This window comes from Pollicipes pollicipes, unplaced genomic scaffold (assembly GCF_011947565.3).
Source record: "Pollicipes pollicipes isolate AB1234 unplaced genomic scaffold, Ppol_2.1 Scaffold_2555;HRSCAF=2994_pilon_pilon_pilon, whole genome shotgun sequence".
In the NCBI taxonomy this organism is placed as follows: Eukaryota; Metazoa; Arthropoda; class Thecostraca; order Pollicipedomorpha; family Pollicipedidae; genus Pollicipes; species Pollicipes pollicipes.
This window is the reverse complement of record NW_023596136.1, coordinates 5,224,487-5,238,103: the sequence shown is the minus strand read 5'-3', so window position 1 is coordinate 5,238,103 and position 13,617 is coordinate 5,224,487.

Sequence of the window (13,617 nt, the reverse complement as noted above, 5' to 3'; positions counted from 1 at the left end):
GGCTGGTGCCCCCTGTGCCCTGACCCCTCTGCCTGCGCCGCTGGTGCTACATCTGGTGCAAGTTATCTATCACTGGTATTCGACCCGGAGAAATGATGGAAATGAATAGTTTTCAGACGGCAATAGCCCGTTCTGTCCAAAATGCAAAGAGCAAATCAGGAGCCAGGGCATAAGTAGTTCTCCCCAAGCGAAGGATTAGAGGGACAGGCTCCCTTAACTCCAACCTTGGGCAACATTGAACACCAGCCCTCTGACGGTGCATGGAAAGGAACAAGGTATAGATCACGCCCTGCACTCCCCCCCCCCCCCCCCCCTCTCCTCTCCACAACTGCTCCGCCGCTATTGCGTCTTTCCGAGACCAAGATCGCACCATGCCTACAATGCACTGCATAATACATGACAACCCTCGCCACCAAGAAATGACTGACGATTCAATATAGCGTTACCTGCAATGATTTCAGTAACAGATACGATGTTGACTCCTTATTCAGCTCTAAACTGTACTTGGGTATGCCTTAGCGACACCCCGTCGCCCATGGCAACCGATGGCGTTGTCGGCAAAAACCACCTTAAAAGCAATGCTCCACATTTCAAGATATTGAAGCTTGTATCACATATGATGAAGTAAGCATACTTTTCTACATTGGTATGCTTTCAATTGGCTCGAACTGCTCTAGACCACGCAATTTTCATGTTTAGCAAATACGTTCTTCAATATTTCAATTCAATATGCCATTATTCGATTACGTCATTGCATCCTGTATAACATTGACTGGGGGCCAATTGACGGCCATTATATCTGAAAATCATGCTCACGAACGCCAGATATGAACGACCCGACAGTTATATTCCTATTAGCCTTGATCGCCATATGGCTAACGCCACGGCAAGATTTGGATGACTTAATTAGGACGTCATGAATGCCTGGGTGACCTTGAAAGAGTCTCCCGAAGTAGCTTGCACATGTTCGCTGGCGTGTAGCTCAAAAACTAAAGGGATATATATATATATATATATATATATATATATATATATATATACATATATACGTATATATATATCTCTCTCTCTCTCTCTCTCTCTCTCTCTCTCTCTCTCTCTCTCTCTCTCTCTCTCTCTCTCTCTCTTTCTCTCAAGAGTGGTAGAGCTGCAAAATGCACGGACTGATCTTCAAGATGGCTCTGTCAGTTCAAAGCCACATACAAATGTAGAAAGCTCCCCTTTAAGTGCAGCAATCTGTCATAGCGGTTCACTTATTCGCTGCCAAGCCCGTTTGGAAAAGTATAAGTGTCACAATAATCCAAAGCACCGACATTTCAACTGATAGTCTAAAGATCCACATAACAACCCAGAAAGCTTTATCTCCAGCGAAAGGGACGCTTTAAAAAGCCATGAAGGTGTACCCCCGTTGACGTCAATGGGCAAGAGTCGTGCAAACACGTGCAGTGGTATGGGGGATGGCAACAGTCCGAGGCAGGTTGGTGCGAAAAAAATGGCCCGAAGGATGAGCTGATCGGCCACGAAAACCGGTCGCCGTTACCACGTATGCAATACTCCAGCGAACCCGACCTCGCATAACACCATGGGAAGTATAACGATGGTACAGGTATATAGAGCATGCATGCGGTAACAATACTTAAAAATATGCGCAGTTTGCTTCATCGTGTTGCGAAGTCTTTGGTAGTAGCTCTGGATATACGGATGTATGGAGGTAGCGACACCGTTTGCTCAGGGTAAGGGCGACAGGGAGCTCAGTGTGTGGTACTTGATGCCAATGCTCTTGAATCGGTAGGCGTGGTGGAGCAGGTGTTAGGTATCTATCAGCGGACTGGATGTGGTAACACCACGACAAATGCCAGGGTGTCATCATGTCGACATTTAGTGTGATACAAGACGAGATAGGGATGGTAGATGAATGGTGATGGTGCGCTGGCGCGTGCCTGTTGAAAGCACGGAAGCACGCGCTTAGAAACAGGATGGGGAGAGAGCGAACACAGCGCGCAGTACACAGGTCAGAACACATGCCTCGCGTGAAAGAGGCATCAGCTGTATGACATGTAGAAATAGCCTTTTGCGGCACATGTAACGGGGATTGGCAGCCATAGACACAAAATGGTGTGTAATCAGATTCGGACGGGAATAATTAGCCAACTGACAACAACACTGCAAAGGTCATTAACATGATATGTGTTAGGTAGATTCAGATGCGTATAACTTGCGGTCGAGTGGTTAGCGACCAATCAGCGCGCGTCTCGCGCGTCTACCGTCTTCCGCGCCTGGAATACTCCCGCCCGCTCAGCACTGCCTGAAGATTGTATTCCAACTTTAGAAGCGCCGCCGGTAGATCTGTGACGTCACAACAGCTGGCGCAGTGGCAGTCGGGAGGAAATCCGGGGATGCCGCGCGTGGGCTGCATCGTGCGCGGGGGGATTGCAGCTGTGCTATCCGGCCCTAATCGTTTATGACTTCATGGCGGCAAACGTTCGCGGCGCCAGCTGCTGCTGTGCGGTTTTAATCGACATTGAGTATGAAAATAAGCACGTAGGCGGGTGACTGGGCCATAAGTATTACAAGATCGGTGTCTTGACTGTGAGGCTGGTCAATTCCACCTTAAAAATGACCCGCTTGTATTTGACATTTACAAATTACAGAAACGTCCTGAAAAAAGAAGCTTTCTTCCGCTCTCAATCCTTTCCTGTGGCCCCAATATTATCCGTGGTATGAAATCAACATAAATGGACAATGAACACAAAAGGACGTGAGGTCAAGGTGTCGTGACGTATGGACGTGACTTATTTTTCGTTGTTTTGTGAGCATAAGACGTGTGCTGAGACACGTTTTGTTCTGAGAAAAGCCTGCCACCTCACTGATATGGTGCAAGATTATTCTGCGTATATCTTGCCCCGTGCCGGCATGCTGATTTCTTCTCGCTGGGAGTACTGAGCTATATTATTTCAGAAATTTGTTGGATAGACATTTGAGGTCAGTTGTTAGAAATTTCGATTTAACTGCTGGTGAGATCAAGCCTTTCAGGTCACTGCTTGAAACGAAGGCATGAGGTCAAGCCTTTTGTACCGAAAACAACTTGCCGACATGCAGTTGAAACTTAAAGTTTACGTGAATCGAGATCTGAAACTCACTCATGCTCTCCATGATGTACATGTTGCAAGGAATATGTCACGCAAGGGCTGTAGGTCATCCGATTTTCATGGAAGCAAAAATGCTTGCTTATGCATTAAGTGCAGCGACCTGCAGCAATCAAACGTGCATTTCATTATCCAGTACAGTGCAGTAATACCTCGGTGATGCCTCAAGCTGTCCCATTTTGCCGTAAAAATGGTTTTGTTATCTAAATATATATATATATATATATATATATATACATATATATATATACATATATATATATACATATATATATACATATATATATATATATATATGTATATATATATATACATGCTTGTGTGTGTGTGTTTAAATGTAACATAAAAAGACATAACAGCTTATCTTGCTGTTCAATGTCTTGCTGCACTCAGTGAAAACTAAGCTGTACAATAGCAAGAATATCAAATTCAGAATAGCCCACGGGCGCACCACGAGACGAGTCACGTTCAATTCATTTGCAATCCCTTTGTGCCATATTATATGTACATGCGAAATTGTACCCCTGATGGCGATTTGGGTGCCGGGTAGAAAAACCCCATGCACTGTGTTAAGATTCAGGGACGGCTCACGAGTGTGGTGTATGCCGTCAACCCTTCCTGGGGGTCATGTATGAGGCCTTCGTGTGGAAACGGCACCAAAATGTTGTAGTGGAGAGGCACCAAAATTTCCTTTTGAGAACGCCACAGACGTTTTTTTCAGCGGTAGCATATTCCTGAGCGCCACAAAGGACAAAAAACGCTGATTATTTCAAGCACCAACTCCAGCAGCACCATTGTCTGGTGCCTCTCCTTTGACCACATCAAGGATCGGTTCATTCCTCGAAGCAGCACTAGCACCTTATTTCAGGAAAGGTTCCAAATAACCTTGATCTGGGGGGGGGGGGGGATTGACATCAGCTGCCAGGAGTACCACATTCAGTGTGCATGGCAAAACCTTTTAATCGACCACTTCGCCAAAGATGCATCCAAACCTCTCCGAGTTTTTCGTGCATCCACATAAGCATCATCTCGGAGGCTCGATAGCCTTCATTCTTGATAGGCTCCACATTCCAGGAGTGCTGCTAAGTGCGCAAAAACTTTGTTTTTGCGGAGCACAACACTCCAGGGACAACGTAATGTTCATGTCTCATCCTGTACAAAATCCTGGGCCGGCCCCCGGCAAAGGAACATTTGACCTTGGTTTGGGGCCAGGCAATCTGCATTTTAAGAAACACTACCCTCCATGGGCTCACATAAAATGTCCCAATTTTTTTAATCGGAAAAGATCTGGCAGCCCCACGATCAGGAGAGCATGCAAGTGGGCTACAGGATCACGCGATCCTCCTTTATGTCCAGGAGAGTGCGCCAAGGACCCCTCTGGACCATGATCAAGGACCCTATTAGACTGCCTGAAAGGACGCTCAAAAACAAGATTAGGGGAAACAATACAAAACAATATTAAACCAATTTGGAGGACCGACCGCAGGGCTGGGCCCTCAAATGCCAGTCAGAAAGTACATTGGGCTGATCGAGATCCCCTTATAACTTCGAGGTCCGGAATGGCAGCCAGAGACCATCAACACCAAAAAATCGTTTCCGTGTCGATCTGGGCCGTGATGTCCGTTTCACAAATAGAGATAACCGGAGCCTGCAAGGTTCGCTCATATGGCTTGGTGCATTGTTCGGGGCTCCGGAAAAATGAAGCCTCTGTGTCGGCCAGAGGCCCAGGATGCCTAGCAAGGGTCCAAGACAGCAGCACCGAACGAAATGCCCTACGCCCCGTTTCGACCAGGGGCCCGATAAGCCGAACTAGGACCCCTGAGCCAGTAATTGGCACCCTGCGCCGGTAAGAGATCCTGTTGGGGCATCGTTGATCCGTGGTCATATGCCCTGGTCAGACGGCCTGCTGCATCAAGGAGGGGACCGGCGCATCATTCATCCCTCTATGACCCGTCAGATCGACCAGGGGCCTGACTCCCGTATCGCCAGAGTGGCAGCCGCTAAGTACCTCGGAATGGAACGGAAGAGTTCTTCGGTTCCTGATCAGGAGACTTTTAGGTGAGCAATTCCGAACTTGATTTCTGAACGGATTAGCAGTTACTGCCAATTTTTACGATGTTAATTCATCCGGAAAATCCAGCTGAAAACTGCAGGTGTTAAATATACGTCCCGTAAGTCCACACTTCCACACGCACGAATAAATTGCATGAAGCGTTCGGCAATACTCATTTCCTATACCTGGTCGGTTTTGCCCGCTTGTTGGTTGATTCCAATCAAGGTTTGGCGTGGGTAACAGCAACGTATGCAAAGTAAGTTGCGTTGGGCTGAATGGTGAAATATTAACAAAACTTCCCTAAATGAATGCGCAAATAAATGTGTTTCTGTGCAAGGTTTGGTCTAATCTCTCGAAACAGAGGACGGAAGCAAAAAAAAAAAAAAAAAACGGATGGAAAAAACCATGGACCGAATCGGAACCATCACCCTCTGGTCGTGAATGCAACAGCATAAACATACCTCATCAATAATTTGCTTTCATGCTTTACCAAAAGCCATAATATATTTGTTTCCTAACAAGAAACTCACCATCCCACCAAACCATCAAAATTTCTGCAACCTACCAGTTATGCATTCACCTGCTATTTCACCAGGTCATTTGCCATAAGGCTATATCCTGCACAGTCCCTGGTCAGGTCGGTACGTAGAGAAGTAAATATACACACACCATCTTTTGTTGAACGATGCTTTTACCTTTGCATAATTCATGCAAAATTGGTTTCCCGGTGTAGCATTTATCACCATCACTTGATGTCCAAAGATGGCAATTTTGTGGTGACTCGTAAAATTTTTGAACTCATTTCATTGTAGGCCCATCCCTCAGTTTTGCAAGATTTCAGCAACAGTGAATTGCCCATTGGTATCCCCAAATGAACAAAGGCGGAGGCAAGTGAACATTGCAGAGGCCAGGCTCCTCGCACGGGGGCAAATAACACCCCAGCCTATAATCTTTGCTAATGTGTAGCAGCTAAGTCGCTTGGTACCTACGCTCCTAGGTATCTACTCACTTATCCAGGGATTAGGGGAATTGGTGAAAAGACGTCATTGATTGTTCCTTGCGAATCATATGCAGGCTAAGCCAATCGCCCCAGCTAACTTTCCGCGCGTGTACGCAACAATCACAACCCCTGATCACAAAAAAGACGGGGACGACACTCGAACGCAGGCGATAGAAACGCCAGCCGATCCAAAGCCTCTTATTAAATGCGGGACACAAAGGCCATAACCGGTGCAGTCGGGTACGATTGTACCGCGAACGGCAGCCAAACGGCACACATCGGCGTGACGTCAGGGAACGGTAGAAGTGCGTTTTCTGAAGATGAAACTTCAGTTTGCCTTTGTAGGCCCATAGCATTATTCCAAGATCTACCGGTAAGACCCAGCAATCTTCAGCTCACGGCTTGAGGGTCATAGAGGTCTACCGTTTCCTGAAGAGACACGTCACGTCGCGTGACCAAAAGCCGGCCGCTGATTGGTGGGGGGACTGCATTTTGCACAGAAATGTAGCCACATTTGGAGACTTCGACGACGCAATTTCGATGACAAGAGGCTAAACCGCTGGGGAACTATTCCGTATTGAAAAACTGCTGCATGTCGGAGGACGTCAATGACATAACGGTCTCCTGGAGGCGTCAGTATTCCAATGAAAAGCTCCTTTCCGCCACTCGGCTGTCCATATTCTCTTCCTCTCGAGTTCCCCGCGCTGAGTGAAGTTCCCCCCGGTTCCCAGTTGAACGTTCCCCAGCCTTAGCGCGAGTGGTTAGTGCGTTCGGCTCCCACTCGACAGGTCCCGGGTTCGAACACCGGTCGCGCTATGGGTCAGGAGTACTAACATGGCCACTAAGGTTGCCGGAAGCTTCATAACAGTGTGCGCAGGGATGCATGGACCACTCTGTCGTTAAAAAATGACAATTAGAATTATAGTAAAGAGTACTTTAGTGAAACCGATTCTGTCAATAAACTGAGCGCGGTTTCCGGTGCCGGAGACCAACGCGAGGGTGCTGATCCAGGCCGTAAAGGCTGTTTGCTAGGCACTTATGCGCAGGATCAGGCGAAGGACGCGGCCGTTGAAACAATACGGAATTGCTTGATGTATGGAACTCAGCGAGAGCCGGCCGAACATTCTGCATAAAATGAACCACAGTAATACGTTATGCTGGTACCGTTCGACATCAATGTCGAGTCTCGTGCCCGATGCGGAAACTATATGACATGTAAGACCATCAACAAAGCAAGACACATTGGCATGACTCGCGCCTTGCGCTCTATGTTCATATCCTACTATGCGCGAGATTCATATGGTGCCATCGTGGAACGCGCGATGCTATCGGGCCCAAGGCTCTGGAGTAAAAAGCTACGCAGACGTGACGTCATCATGGAACTAAAGTTTGGAAGCCCGCGGTATGGTTTTTGGTTGATGCTGCCAAATACTAGTACTAGTGCCTTTATTAAACAGGGGTATTTCGCCAATGAGCCGGGTGGAAATCCCGTTCCATATGCTAATGGGAATATTACGTCAATATTTATTGTACATTTTGCATTTAAAATCCTCTAAACGCAAACCAACACTAGGACCTGTCTCCAAAAATAGGTCCCACTAAACCACATTTTGTAGTTTCAGTACCGGCGCCATATCCGTCGTAGTCAACGTGCCTAAATATTTTTGCGCAATGTTGTTCTGGTAAAATTAATATTTACATGTCAATATATAAATATAATGTGTAACGTTGGTATTATATGTGTAAATGGGCAATGGTCGTCTATATATCTTCGTACTGCGTACAGATATTGAGTGAAATGTGAAAATAAAGCAACATGAGAAGGGCAAGTGCCAATAATTTTGCCGTTGCTGTGCTTTGATCCTCCTAGGCGTTGGTTAACTTGTAGGCCCACAATGTCGTATGGGTTAGGTTAAAAAGTGCACAGGAGATAATACCCCGGCTACCATAATATATTTCACAAAATATTTCCGAGCTGAAATATGGGCCACGACTCTGACTGGCAGAAGCTGCTGAACTTGCCAGAAATCGTCCTATTTTATAGCAAAGTCTTTAACTGAAATGACGCGCGCCGCATTTGCGCCTCCTGAGGTCCACTACTCACGACCCCCATTAGGACAGACCAATCTTGTGCCAACCCCGACAGCGCCCCTCCTTAGGCTTCAGGATGTGCATTTCAACTTCTCAATGTGCGCCCCAGGATGCTGCGAGCCCGTCTGGCCCGTCGTTTCTCACACTTGCCCTCTGTTTTTGTTGTTTTTTGTTCTTTTCCACAGACTGTTTCTAAGCACGTCCGGCTAGAATTCTTCGGAATAAATTACTGGTGAACGAGTTACCCCATTTCCCTGTCTGAGGCAGATGGTAAGCGGACTTCAGCAATAATTTTGTAGCTCTGGTGCACACCAACGTCATTGCCAAGCCCAAAATGTCCCATTGAATGTGATAAGTCGAAAAAGTCCGGCTTATGGAAATGTTTATGCTTAAGCCAGCCCGCAGAGAACAGCTTTCACGCCGCCGTAGCGTTGGCGTCATACGATTTGGTTCTATGATGACGTCACAGCGTCGCCCACCCAAAATGCAGAAATGCGGGAACTAGATAGGGCCTATGTCAACTTAGACGTCACATTTCTACGTTGATGTCTGGATTTTCCAGGTGGGCGATGTCCAGAGCCGGCACCGGATAACCCGTTTTTCCAGAGCCGGCTATGGCTGGACTGTCAATCAGAACCGCCTCCGGCTGGTCTGCTCTCCAGAGCCGGCCCCGGCTGGACTGTTGTCCACAGCCGGCTCCGGCTGGACTGCTGTCCACAGCCGGCCCCGGCTGGACTGCTGTCCACAGCCGGCCCCGGCTGGACTGCTGTCCACAGCCGGCTCTGGCTGGACTGCTGTCCACAGCCGGCCCCGGCTGGACTGCTGTCCACAGCCGGCCCCCGCTGGACTGCTGTCCACAGCCGGCCCCGGCTGGACTGCTGTCCACGGCCGGCTCGGGCTGGACTGCTGTCCACAGCCGGCTCCGGCTGGACTGCTGTCCACGGCCGGCTCCGGCTGGACTGCTGTCCACAGCCGGCCCCGGCTGGACTGCTGTCCACGGCCGGCTCCGGCTGGACTGCTGTCCACAGCCGGCTCCGGCTGGCCTGTTGTCCACAGCCGGCCCCCGCTGGACTGCTGTCCACGGCCGGCCCGGCTGGACTGCTGTCCACGGCCGGCTCCGGCTGGACTGCTGTCCACAGCCGGCTCCGGCTGGCCCGTCCTCTCCTGGCGGGGCCAGTCTCCCGGCCGCGGCGACCTCTCGCGGCCAACAGACCGGGCGCCTGCGGCGGCGACAGTGGGGTGATAAGGGTCCCGTTAACGCCAACTGGGTCCCGGCCGAGAGGGCGGTGACGTCACCGGTAGCGGTGTCCTCGACGGCCAGCGGCGCGCGCCGTGTCCTCCCCAGCACCGAACAGGCGTCGCCGTGCTGCGCGTCCTGATCCGCCCACCTCAGGTCGGCGCACGTGGGACGGAGGCGAGAACGGCCAATAGTGGGCACCAAGCTCTGGGATGCCGGAATGTTGGCCCAAAGTTGCACCAATGATCAGACCGAGTCAGACAGGGCTTCAGAGAGACAGAAATAGAGAGAGAGAGAAGAGAGAGAGAGAGAGATGAGAGAGAATATAAGAGATATAGCTAGCGAGAGAGAGAGAGAGAGAGGAGAGAGAAGAGAGAGAGAGAGAGAGAGAGAGAGAGAGAGAGAGAGAGAGAGAGAGAGAGAGAGAGAGGAGAGAGAGAGATAGAGAAGAGAGAGAGAGAAGAGAGAGAGAGAGAGAGCTAGAGAGAGAGAGAGAGAGAGAGAGAGAGAGAGAGAGAGAGGAGAGAGAGAGAGAGAGAGAGAGAGAGAGAGAGAGAGAGAAGAGAGAGAGAGAGAGAGAGAGAGAGAGAGAGAGAGAGAGAGAGGAAGAGAGAGAGAGAGAGAGAGAGAGAGAGAGAGAGAGAGAGAGAGCGAGAGAGAGAGAAGAGAGAGAGAGAAGAGAGAGAGAGAGAGAGAGAGAAGAGAGAGAGAAGAGAGAGAGAGAGAGAGAGAGAGAGAGAGAGAGAGAGAGAGGAGAGAGAGGAGAGAGAGAGAGAGAGAGAGAAGAGAGAGGAGAGAGAGAGAGAGAGAGAGAAGAGAGAGAGAGAGAGAGAGGAGCGAAGAGGGGACGGGGACGGGGACGGGGACGGGGACGGGGACGGGACGGGGACGGGGACGGGGACGGGGACGGGGGACGGGACGGGGACGGGGACGGGGACGGGGACGGGGACGGGGACGGGGACGGGGACGGGCGGACGGGGACGGGGACGGGGACGGGGGACGGGGACGGGGACGGGGACGGGGACGGGACGGGGACGGGGACGGGACGGGGGACGGGGACGGGGACGGGGACGGGGACGGGGACGGGGACGGGGACGGGGACGGGGACGGGGACGGGGACGGGGACGGGGACGGGGACGGGGACGGGGACGGGACGGGGAACGGGGACGGGGACGGGGACGGGGGACGGGGACGGGGACGGGGACGGGGACGGGACGGGGACGGGGACGGGGACGGGGACGGGGACGGGGACGGGGACGGGGACAGAGGCTGAGATTGGGCTTCACTTTTTCTTTCGTCGTGTCCGTGCGTGTTTAGTGCGCTGAATTTACAGACACGTTATATTTTCACCGTCGGGGGCGTAAATTACTACGGTACGTTGTGTGCAGACCAGAATACTTCTTTGTCATTGAGTTCTGGCGCATGCCAAGCGGCGTTGAGCTCTCTTTTTGGTGTTCAGCAGTGATTTTTATACCCAAACTTGTGTAAACTTAAACGGCATTAGAAATACCGAAATCACTGGAATATCTTTCTTCCTTTGTGGCATACAGCTATCACTCGGGGAAGAAGATAAGCTAAGGAGCAGGCCCAAGCCTCGAGCTCCCAATCGGATAGGACCTGCCACTCCGCATACCCAGTGATGTCTTTGAGAGTATCACTGACACTCCGCATTCCAATGAAGCACCGCTACCGCATATTCCAACAGCGGTACCGTCTGATAAAGGAGCAACACATTCGACTGAAGCGTTGACACGACCTGATCAGCGGCAACATTGGCCTGCTACCTTGCCGTTACCGCTCTACGTGCATCGGTCACCGGCGGTGACTGGCCCCGTCCGGCACGCTCTCTGGGTCAGCGCACGTGACACGGGGAATGCAGCCACAGCTGTCGCCGCTCGCGCCACGGCGGCCGGCCCAGCAACCGACGCGACAGCAAAAACTGGCCGGCCGCGCACCCCGCGCACGACCGTGCCGGGAGGCAGGCGCTCCGCGCACGACCGTGCCGGGAGGCAGGCACCCCGCGCAGGGGCGTGCCGGGAGGCAGGCGCCCCGCGCAGGAGCGTGCCGGGAGGCGGGCGCCCCGCGCACGACCGTACCGAGAGGCGGGCGCCCCGCGCACGACCGTGCCGGGAGGCGGGCGCACTGCGCAGCGCCCGACAGTATACGCCTCAGTAAGCGCGTTCGAACAGTGTTTCGTAACGACCGCGACGCTACGAATGCGTGTAAAAAGGCCTCACGAACCAAGAGTGGCAACATGTGTTTTTACCTTGCGGGATGGTGAAAGCTTCTCGCAAACAGACGGCCGTAATGATTGGATCAGCCCAATAGCTTTGCTATGAGCGTTTAACACCCGTGCCGTTTTTGTATCATGGAGTGTACGTGTATTAAAAGTAGTTAAACTGTAGTTAAAACCTCTTTGGGTAACACAACTCTGGTATACCATTACCGGTTACTGTAGAATTACGTATTTGCCTCTAACATTAATGGAAAGGACTTGTTCGTAGGGGAGATAGGATGTTATTATTCATAGTCGAGACCTACTGCCAGCATTACCAGCTTCAACGCTATTTCTGTTTTCGTTTTTTTTCGGTTTGTTTATTATGTATATATTTGGTTTCGGTTTATTATTTCGGTTCTCAATTTCATCTCGTGTTTACCTAGTTTTTTACGCCATTGGAATGTGCGCATAGCTAGGCTGCATTGTTTTATTTTGATTGGCAAGCTCGCCGCAACTGCGTGCATAGCCTTGCTTGCTTGATGTTGTGCTTAACCTTAACCTCTAATAAAAAATATTTGACAATGCTTAAACGCATCTTAACGCTCAAGCTTCACAGAGAGCGAAGAATGGTGCAAAATTTCGGGGAGAGGCTGCTGAGTTACCTTTAGGAAGAGTACCGCAACGGTGGATATGGGACCTGGTCGGACTTGGTAGCCGCACATTTCCATGCGTCACTTGCTGTCAACACTGAGCATCATCTTACTTCTCGAACACAGCATAACGTGCTGCTGATACCTGCTCTCCTCTATATCATTGCAAAATTGCTTTCTAGGAGTGACTTGAACTGCGATAAGTTAAAAACATGCCGCACATTATCGGTCATCTATCTCGAAGACAAATTGACCACACTTTCATATAAACCGTCGAGTTATCATCTGTTTCCTCCGCAAAGTTGCCGAAATCAGGCCGAATCGCGGCGCAGAGTAACAGCTGGCTGAACTGGAACTACTTGATCTATGGGGTCACCATGTACCCGGATGTTCTATATTGTGCAGATTGGCATCATAGTTCAGCAATTTACCGGGCCGCGTCGTTGTGGTTGTTTTCGTGCAGGCATAATCCCGGTCTTGCATTTTGTCCGCTTCTTCCATTCGTGGACCGACCGTTCCGGCTGCTGATAAGCATCTGGTGCGGGGGCCGGCTCCTGATGAGGATCTGGTACAGGACCGGACACCGTTGGCGCTGGTGGTGGTGGTGGTGGTGATGGTGGTGGTGGTGGTGGTGGTGACGATGGTGGTGTTGGCATAGATCTGCCTGGGCGATCACAACGAAAACCAGTAACTTATACACTGTGGCATCTAGATATACCCAGTTTGGCCGAGCGGTCGTGATGCGTATCTGAAGGACTCCTGACTAATCGGTGAGCTACCATGTTAGCCCATCTTCAATGAGTGATGCCAAAAGGTAGTAAAAGGTATCGCGTTTCACAGATCAGCACGGCAGTTTTAACCGGCATATGTGTAACTGATTATATATGAATAATATACTGTGCAAACAAGCGGGCTGGGACCAAACCATGATCAGAGGAGGTCATGATGGATTATTACCTCACAAAAATGAATGATAACAAGAAATGGCATTTGTAACGGATTCAAGATAGAATGTTCCATCAGATTTCTTTGAAACACAGTTTTTGCACGCAAAACTTTGTATCACGTATACTTGCAAAGCACTTCTTTGTGCGCAACTGGTTGTGAGCGCAAATCCTGGTAAACACAAAACATTGTAAAGGTCTGCGGCTTAAGTCACGCAAAACTTTGTTAACACAGTTATTTGCATCGCATTTCTTCGTACACGCACTTCTTTGTATTG